The following is a 10,662-nucleotide window of genomic DNA, read 5'->3' as shown; positions in this document are numbered from 1 at the left end:
GGGGATCTTTACACAAACATTTAAAGGCCGTTTAGCGTAAATTAAATATCTTCGCTATGTAATGCAACAGAAATATTGCATTTTCGAGATAATCACAATTACGTTTTCACATCGCAAGCAGATGTGCCTCACCTAGAAGGTCTTTCCACCCCTTGAGAGTACCCTTCTTCGACACTCCCTTCTTCAGATATCTCCGCTTTCAATATATTCGATTAGACTTCACCAATAGATGTCTCGTCCAGACAATTCATTCTGCCTTTGTGAGCACTCTCCTTCGACCAGGCCTCCGACAAACCGTTTTTGAGGTATCAATTCTTACGGTTTTGACATCACCGATGAATATATTTCGTCCAGATGTCCCAATCGCCCAACCGATCACGATAAGGGGTCGAAGAGGAGGAGTGTGGTTGGTAGAAACTGATTCCTTTCGTTGAGACCTTTCATTAGAGTACAATGAAGGATAAAACCAGTCCCACCTCCATAAACCCCTATTTTGATAAGGGATAAGAAAGAAGGGCGGTAATTGGTAGAAAATAATTAATTTGTTTGAGGCCTTTAATTAGAATACCCCCCCCCCCCCATGATCTCGAAAAAGGGTCGCGCAGGAAACCAATTTATTTCGATGAAACCTTTCATTAGGATACCATAAAGGGTAGAACGTGTGTTCCCCCAATCAGGGGTTTTACTTGGCATCACTAAAGGGATACGTATGTAAAATCTGAGACCAATTGCGTTTGATTTTCACGTATCATGCCACGTATCATCCACAGAAATTAAACGGCAAAAATGTAAAATTATGATACATGAAAAAATTCCTTCCTTGGTGCAAGCTTCAACACCATAACGAACCAAATATCCAAAAAGTAAAGCAAGGTAAAAATCTACTAGCGACAGCCGTAGGGATGGACAGACAGTTTGCATAATTTTCCCTGTCATTTCTGAGTTCGGTAAAAATAAACCAATTAAGAATTACCATACCAAATTGGTAAACCACAATACAAATTTATACAATCAGTGTCTGTGATTACAGCGCCATCTATTAAATTACGACAAAAAAATGTTTCGAATAAATTGTTAATACTTTTTTGAGTAGAATCGTAACATCGAATAAAAAAGTTCGGTGCAATTACAAAGTCGCCCCTCTACCCTCCAGAAATGGGGATTCGGGTCATTCAATAGAGAACAACAATTGGTAATATTCCTGGGCGATTTTTTAAACATTGTCAAGCCCCTGAAATCTGAATTATAAAACGGTTGGACGGGTGGTTTAGATCACCCTGCATATGTTAATACTCTAAATAAATATGTAATTTATAAGCGAATTATCTAATTAAAAAATACGAAGGGGTAGCACTTTTAAGCGTGATTAGCGGCTTAAAAATTATCGGTCAAAGAAACAAAAATATCTACATATTACAAAGGCGACAACCCTCTCCAAATGGATGAGCTATTTTCGTAAAAATGTTGTAATTTCAAAATGCGAAGGAGTGAAATTGTAACGCCTCTTTAATCCGAAGCTAGGACCACACCGTATAATTGTGGAGCCGGCCAGCTCTGCTGAATACCTGGTACCTAGAAAAACTTTAAGTTGGGCGCTTCGTTACGCAGATTGTCGCTACGAAAATATTTATTTCTGATGTAGGAGTTGTAAATATTAAGGTAGTAGTGGGTTAATTTATAGAGCTCACCGTTAAGGAACGTATGTAATTTGTAAATGCAACCGATTCCCTAGGAATATTTAAATTATTTTTACAGTCGCGAAAGCTCTCTGGCCCGGAAAGAAACGGGAGAATCAATCTTATTCAATTTTAAGTAAGTTAATCGATTTTAGTTTGGTAGGTTAAGGAAAATATCAACGTCGTGCAGATTACGCCGCTTGACCTCACATTCCAAGGAACAAAAGGGCATTGCTGGACTGCCGAATTAGGAGATTTCATTCCCACTATTTCGATATGTAGAATTAACCGTAATTAGTTCGCGATAGAGTTATATGCAACATTTTTTCTACAACTGAACTGGTTATTCGTGGTTCGAAATTCGTCAGAAAATGTTTTTCGACAGTGTATTTTTAATAAAATACTAAGATTTTTTCAACTAGAACCTAATGAACTTCTTGTAATGAATTCATCAAAATATTTGAACGCAAATGTTAATATAAACTTCAACCGACTGCAACTTTGATAAAGTCAAAGTATTTAATGAAATATGCAGATTTCATTGAAAATTTTGTAAACTTAACCGCACCCTGCACTATTTTTAAGACAAAAGTAGATAGTTTATAAGTTCTATAGTTTCGAAAGAAAGTTTGATGTACTTGAGCTGGTTGCACTATTTCTAAGACAAAAGTGGTGATTCTGATGAATACAATGCCTTTACAGGAAGTAAAAATACACTAAGAAGTCACATCACTATTTTAACAAAACCATATGCATTTTAGCGAAGCTGTCATTCTCAGCGAACAAATTTAGTTCCTTAAGTTGCATTTCCTAGCGAATAAATTCAAAAATTAAGTAAAGGTACATATTAAGTTGAATAATAATCTCTGATGTCCTGCGTTAGTTTTGTTACAAAATGGACACCACGGTATTATTGTATTATTTTTATAGTTTGGTCTATCGTGGTTCCACTGAAGAATTGCATTCAAAATGTCCCAAATGAATGAATTTTGCAGGAGAATCGTTTGTCCTACAAACAACTCATTGTTGTTATGCGGAAATAAACGATAGTTCAAAAGAAAACGGTTAGAAAACCACAACGGTAACAGTATTTCTAAAGGTCCTCGCCTATAAAGTTTTAATGAAGGAAATTGTGTACATTTACTATAATTAGGTATTTAATAGAGTTGTAGATTTAGGGGTAGGTTATTTGCAAATGTATATAGAAATCATTCGCTAACCTCATATACCTCCCTGTTAATTATTTTTTCTACTCCTATGTTGTAAACATACCCAAAATGTCACCCTGTACTGCACGTCTAAATCGTTCATTATATCATACGGTTGCATAATGAAAATTAGAACTGTTACTTAATATATTACGTAACAGGTTAAAGGTCAAACGCGAAATGTTAATTTAGTAGGTTGTCAGCCCTGCCTAATGAATGAAGTAACGTCAGATTTTGTTGTTGTAGGTTATGTTTCACATTTTGCAAACTTCTTTGAACAGAATTACTCATAATTTGTTTAAACATTGCCATTTGTATGGGAATGGAGCCTGTATGTAATTTATTAGCCGTGCCCAATTATTTTTGATAATCGCAATGGGCTACTCAAGAATGGTTTGAAGCTGCGTTTAGTTAATTAAGCAAACTCTGTTGCTACTATTTTGTATTTTAGAAAACTACAATAAGTACTCGTAGAATTAATGGATGGTGCTAATTACGACTTGCATGGAACACGGAATAATGCACTTTAGAATACTGGGTAGTCCGATGCTTCCTTCCCGGGAAAACTCGTTAAAAGACGCAGCGTTTTGAAGGCCTTAGTATTATCGATAGTTAGGTACCTAATACATTGGCAACTACAACAATAGAAATCGTTCAAAACTGTAATGAAAAAGAGCACTAAAACCACCTGAGCTAGTTAGGTAGTAATCTTCAACTTCAACACTTGTATCTTGTATCCTATTGGCTATTGCATCTATGGTGCTAAAATGAAACTCACATTGCAGTAAGGAATAGGGATGTCAAAACCCTGCAATACACTTTCCAATCTAAGTAAAAAGTATTTATAAAATTCTTGCTCGCTGGCGTGCATTCATGGAATATAAGTGAGGTTACGTTGTATTTTGTATTCCTTTTAAATAGACCATGACATTTGACACTTGACAGTTCTAATTTTTAGTTCGAAGTTCGAATATTTAGAACCAAATCGATCGTAATCTATCAATCTTTTATCAAATATATTCAAGTCGTAGAAAAAGTATAGTACATAATTCGAGTGCTAATGCCTATTACGCACTCGATTTTATTACAACACTCGCTCGCTGCGCTCGCTCGTGTCGCAAAATACTCGTGCGAAATAGGCTTCTTAGCACACTTATTATGCAATATACTATTAAATGTGCTTACATTATATGAGTTTGTTATTTGTTAAATTAAGACAAATTTCACCCTTAAGTCAAGAATGAAAATCCATCGGTTGCACATCTAGGTACTAGTTTCAATCAAATCCGTAGTGAAAAAATTGGCGAAATTTAATTCAGTGTAGAATCTAACGAGATTATCCGTACAACACAAATTTACATTGTCGAAAAAGAGCTTCCTTGCGTTTTACATGATACATTCGACGATAAATGTTGTGTGAAACAATAAAGGTTTTATTCGAATTCAAACTTTTGATATCTGAATGGTAGGAACGTGACAAAATAAGGTGCATATTTTCCTAAATTGTGGGAAAACTCACCTGCGGGTTCGAGTTACAGTGCCCTAAAATTGATACATGTTTTATTAGGGGTCGAGCGTGTGGATTATTGTTGATTTTATTCAATTCGCCTTTCCTTTTGCTGTCGATTCATTCTCTGATGGTGGATTTATTTTACGTTTTATGATTAATGAAATAGCGTGTAAGGTGGCGTGCGAAAAGAATTCATGTTGGAGGGGCCATTGCAAACATGTTCATCTCTCCTCTTTATAGTTCTGCTTGATTACATTCTTAAAGGGATAAAAAAGTGTGGAATTTCATGAGGATAACGAATCTAAGTTTTTGAGAACTCGAATCACAAAAACATTCCTGGAATTCTTGGTCCCACCACCAACATTGTTCGAGTTTTATCAAAAGCCCCAAAAACCCATTGTGGGCGCTCTTTTAAGAATTTGTAGCAATGTTGTAAAGCAATTTTTGCATACAAGTGTAGACCTACAATCGTCATTTTGTTGATGAAGGACTCCATTTTTTGTTTGAGTGATTATTAATATATGATGAAAATTAATTGAGACTCAAAAAATTTTTAATTTTCTAACGGCTATCGATTTCGACGAGAATGTCATCTTCAGGCCGAGCTGAAAGATTTTACATGGAAACGTGTATAAAACAAAAATACAGTCGTCACTTTTAACATTAACGTACGTACAGGGTGGTTCAAGTTGGACACTTTCTTATGGAAATGCCTTTTATTTTAAGAGATAGAAAAAATGGACATAGGTGTCTGGAGCTCAATTTTAAAGAGAAAATCACTGGGCTAAACGGAATTCAGTCTCTAATCATTTGGCCGCTAGGGGGCGTTTCTCGAATTTAGCCCATTTCTTCAATGCCACATAACTTTCTTAATGTTAAAGATAATTGAGTTTGGCAAAATCTTTTTCAGAGCATTTTTTATACAGAATCCATCACGATACACAGTTTTATATACAGGATGTTTGGTTTTTCTTATACGATTAAACTACATTTTTTCATATGGACCATTCTATATATTTTGGAGTTTTTGAAAATATTGAAAATTTCATGTACCTATTACTAATTATATTAAATTAAATATTATATCTAATAGTGCATTTTATTTATACATTGCAATATTTTTATTGCATACATCTAGGTTTCCATGGTGAACAGAGATGACAGGATTATTTAAAACGACACTTTATTGATTGTCTGCATTATTTATTTATGTATTATATTATTTATTTGTTTTATTCGCATGTGTTTTCAGATCCTTTGTTTTTTGTGCGTTGTTTGAAATTAAAAATATTTGGAACGAATAAACATTTCCAAATAACCAAGAAATGGTCATTTTAAACAATCCTGCCATCTTTTGTTCGCCACGGAAACCTAGATGTCTCCACTCAAAATATTTTAATGTATAAAAAGAATATTGCAAATAATATTTAATATAAATATAAAAGTGATACATTAAAATTTAGGAAATTTTACGGTCTTTTCAAAACCTCCAAACTACGAGTATATAGAGTGGTCTATATGAGAAAATGTAGTTTAAGGTCGTATATAAAAATCAAACACCCTGTATAAAAACTGTGAATCGCGATGGATTCTACATAAAAAAGGGCCCTACGAAAGATTTTGCCAAAATTAATTAGGTATCTCTCCCAAACCTTGTGCTTAAAGCCCCCCGTTTCAAAAACGTTGCTTTAGGGTGGAATTCACATGAAAATTCTTTTGTATCGTCGAAAAAAGCAATATGTCATTGCGAGGAAGGTGCTATAGCTCTGTCTGTCTCAACATTTTAATTATAATTACCCATCCAAGTTAAAAGTGAAAGTGAAAATAGCGAAGGGATTTAAGCTCGCAAAACTATGAAAAAGTTTTCGTGAATAATTGGATTAGCATTCGAAATTGAAAATGTTAAGTGCGTGGTGTAATCTGCATTTAAATAGAGTCCATCTAACTCTACTATATTTGTATTTTAAAACGACTTTCTCAATAATGGCATTGAGCACGAACAACACTCGAGTTTGTTCAGTGGAGGCGTTATAATCAGAAATGCAAAATAGAATTTTCACTCAATCCGCAAAGCCCCGGAATCATTCAAGTCATAAACGTTTTTAGAATAGAGCTTTAATTCCTTACGCAAACCAGTTATTTATAACAAATCCTTGCGCCGATTTGTAATTCTGTTGTTAATTTCCTATGTGTTGACGTCAACTGAACGTCGCGTTTTTTTGGATTATTAGCATTGACGGGAATAACATTTAAATATCCCAAAAAAGCTGATCGAGGCATTCGTTTTTCATTTCCTTTATTTGCTTTTTTTTCTAATTAGGAACGAATAGCGTGCAGGAAATGGGTGGTTGCTTCGGTAGCGTTTCCCTTTTTTTCTGAATTAACAAGAACGATCCTCCCACATTTTGTGTTAATCATAGCAGCAGACTCGTGTATCGAAATTTTATTTCTCGTTTGCAAGAAGCGAAGGGGCGCGCAATCGCTCACTCGATGGTATAAGGCTTCCGGTCATTTTCTCTAAATAAACGATCCACTTTCGCTTCGCCTAATTTCTCTAACTTATTGATGGAGACGTTCAAACCGAGCCAGGTGGAAATCCCGGTGCCCTTTTACTAAATAAGCAAGCTATTCACGGACGGGGCGCACGTAAAATATTCCATGTAAATGTAATCATGTTTTGACATGCAAGACATGGAGGTAATATTATGCAGGACGTCCCGTTAGACAAAATTGCACGTCATCCGACTAGAAAATGAAACCGGGCGATTTGAAGTGGAGAGAACAGTTTGTCGTGTGTGACCCCCGTTTTTAGGTCATCGAGATGACCCACCAAATCTATTTGGCTGGTGCGTGATGTTTGCCTTACGAAAAAATGGCATACTACACGAATTTGGTTGGCAATAGAAAATTAGATTTTGTGACGTGGATATGATGAATTAAACTCCATTGTCCTCTGTGATAAATTATAAATAATTTATAGGGCCATCACGACATATGGCGGAAGAAATTGGAGATTGTCCAACTTTCAAAAGTAATATTCTCGTATGATTTTGGCTGTACCTTATGGACGTCGTATGTGAGATGCAACCGAATTCAGTTTTTGGTAAATACACGTTAGGATCGTGGAAATCAAGACAATGCAAGTGGTTATAAAGAACGTTTTATGATGAGTGAGTAAACTTGAATATATTGCATTTTTATGAAGTTGTGGCAATATTTTTCTTGTTACGTTTTACAACCTCTTCACCATTAGATAACATTTATTTTAAGAAATAAATTCTGGAAATTGCTTTCCTTCGTTTTATATTCAATACGGTAGTGCAACCACTCTCGCAAACTTGAGAAAGGTCGGTATTAAATTGAAATATGCTAAAAATGTACCAGTAATAATTACGTACAGTAAGTAATTAACTCTTTCAATGTCAAAACAAGTTAATCAATTGATGATGTTTTCGGTGGCAGTTTGTATACAACGGCATACGGCAATGAATGTAAAGACAAGTAATCGGTGTATTATTCCTGCATCAATACCTGGTTAATAAATTGGACAAAATTATTATGGGCACAGCGGAACATTGACATTTTATTCTTATACATTATCATCTGGAGAATTACGTTCGCGAAATGGAAGTCGGTTTGCCCGGATTCACAATACGACATTTTGGGAGCACCATTTTCCAGGAAGAGATAAGATCAATTACTAACAGAAGAGTTAATAAGTAAGTTATTTTAAGATTTTTTATTTGTCGGTTATTTTTGCGAATTTGCGTAAAAAAATTTGTTCGCAGTAATTTTAATATTCCTAAAGGAATCGACCAGAACCCGAATTTTAGAAGAAGTATCAAATTTACCATGGTGATCACCTGATTCATCTATTCGCCTACTTACCGCCTCTCTTAAGAAAGGTTGCACACAAAGATGCAGCTTTGTCAAGTCCGATGTGACCTGCACCGAATTGTGCGACTGCGGAGGCGAGTGTTCTCAAGATAGGGCTCAATAATTTTAGTGCCGTAGATATTGTTAACTTTCCTTTCAGCATTGTAATGTCTCAATAAATACTTTAGAGCATAGTATAATATTCAATAGAGCAGCCAAAAAAGGTATCCGTCACGATTTTACTGTCCGCACTAGGGAATGCAATACCGGGATTGCGGGATCTCGAAATACCGGGATCCCGCAGCATTTTTGCGAGATTAATCCCGCAGCTTTTTTGCGAGATTAATCCTACACATAAATGGAGCGGGATCCCGCGGGACTGAGGAATTTGTCGACCAAGGGGACGACTCTGTTTACTTTGTTAATGAAACTGATAACGGCGAATTATTTTTTAAATAATTTAAACTTTTTTCGTTAAAAATGTACTATGATTTTTGAGGCACTTTAGAAGACTTTTTGTGCTTTACAGGTAAGGTTTTTTTGAGTTCTAAGTTAGGCTGAGGGTACTTTTTTTTGTTAAATATTGTAATAATTAGCGATTTATTTTAATACAGAATTGCTTATTTGCCAATTTATTTAAAGTTTTGCGAGATCCCGCAAATTCCGGGATCCCGAGGGATTAACATCTAACAATCCCGCAAATACCGGGATTGAGATTTTGCTGCGGGATTGCATTCCCTACTAGAAACCAATTTCAAAAGAAAATTCAAAGGGCTGTAACTTTTGAACTAGTAGCCCAATCTTGGAACTGTTTGAAATTATGGATTCTACAGGCCACATTCTATAAGAAAATTGTTTTTCCGGTTCGATCTGAGACAATTTTTTTGAGGGCCTCAAAAAAAGGCAGTGTACAACCTTCCTTTTTTACCAAAAATCGACTGCACCAAAATTTCTCGGGAAAACACTTTTTCTTATTAATTTTGGTGCGTAGAATCCAAAACAATTGGTACTATTTCGATCAGACTTCTCAAAAAAAAGTTATAGACTAGAAACCAATTTCGAAAGAAAATTCAAAGGGCTGTAACTTTTGAACTAGTAGCCCAATCTTGGAACTGTTTGAAATTATGGATTCTACAGGCCACATTCTATAAGAAAATTTTTTTTCCGGGTCGATCTGAGACAATTTTTTTTTCGGGGCTCAAAAAAAGGCAGTGTATAACCTTCCTTTTTTACCAAAAATCGACTGCACCAAAATTTCTCGGGAAAACACTTTTTCTTATTAATTTTGGTGCGTAGAATCCAAAACAATTCGTACTTTTTCGATCAGACTTCTCAATCAAAAGTTATAGACTAGAAACCAATTTCGAAAGAAAATTCAAAGGGCTGTAACTTTTGAACTAGTAGCCCAATCTTGGAACTGTTTGAAATTATGGATTCTACAGGCCACATTCTATAAGAAAATTTTTTTTCCGGGTCGATCTGAGACAATTTTTTTTTCGGGGCTCAAAAAAAGGCAGTGTATAACCTTCCTTTTTTACCAAAAATCGACTGCACCAAAATTTCTCGGGAAAACACTTTTTCTTATTAATTTTGGTGCGTAGAATCCAAAACAATTCGTACTTTTTCGATCAGACTTCTCAATAAAAAGTTATAGACTAGAAACTAGGGAATGCAATACCGGGATTGCGGGATCCCGAAATACCGGGATCCCGCAGCATTTTTGCGAGATTAATCCCGCACATAAATGGAGCGGGATTTGCGGGACTGAGGAATTTGTCGACCAAGGGGACGACTCTGTTTACTTTGTTAATGAAACTGATAACGGCGAATTATTTTATAAATAATTGTTAAACTTTTTTCGTTAAAAATGTACTATGATTTTTGAGGCACTTTAGAAGACTTTTTGTGCTTTACAGGTAAGGTTTTTTTGAGTTCTAAGTTAGGCCGAAGGTACTTTTTTGTTAAATAGTGTGATAATTAGCGATTTATTTTAATACAGAAGTTAACCGCACAGAATTGCTTATTTGCAAATTTATTTAAAGTTTTGCGAGATCCCGCAAATACTGGGATCCCGCGGGATTAACATCTAACAATCCCGCAAATACCGGGTTTGAGATTTTGCTGCGGGATTGCATTCCCTAGTCCGCACTAGCGTTGGGCAAAAAAATCGATTAATCGATTATAATCAAACGATAATCGATAATCGGGTTTGATTATTCTATTAAATTAATCGATTAATCGATTATTTGATTAATCGGTTATTTGATTAATCGATTGTTTGATTAATCGGTTATTTGATTAATCGATTGTTTGATTAATCAATTATTAAGTAAATTTTAATTGATTATTATTAGCTGGATCATCAGTTTACGCAAAAAGGAGCACTCACAGC

The 10,662-nt window shown here is 35.2% G+C and overlaps 1 long non-coding RNA gene across 2 annotated transcripts; it reads left to right on the top strand.

The window, feature by feature from the left end:
- The first annotated feature begins 7,704 nt into the window (after positions 1-7,704).
- On the top strand, positions 7,705-8,423 carry LOC116166320. Of its 2 annotated transcripts, none has more exons than XR_004144307.1 (3): positions 7,705-7,793; positions 7,857-8,113; positions 8,203-8,423. It is a non-coding gene; the product is annotated as an uncharacterized LOC116166320 (long non-coding RNA). The 2 variants fall into 2 exon arrangements; XR_004144308.1 differs by having other exon boundaries at positions 8,183-8,423.
- Positions 8,424-10,662: the final 2,239 nt, after the last annotated feature.

This window comes from Photinus pyralis, unplaced genomic scaffold (assembly GCF_008802855.1).
Source record: "Photinus pyralis isolate 1611_PpyrPB1 unplaced genomic scaffold, Ppyr1.3 Ppyr1.4_LG3b, whole genome shotgun sequence".
In the NCBI taxonomy this organism is placed as follows: Eukaryota; Metazoa; Arthropoda; class Insecta; order Coleoptera; family Lampyridae; genus Photinus; species Photinus pyralis.
Note: the sequence above shows the minus strand (reverse complement) of the source record. Positions and strands in the feature narration are given on the sequence as shown.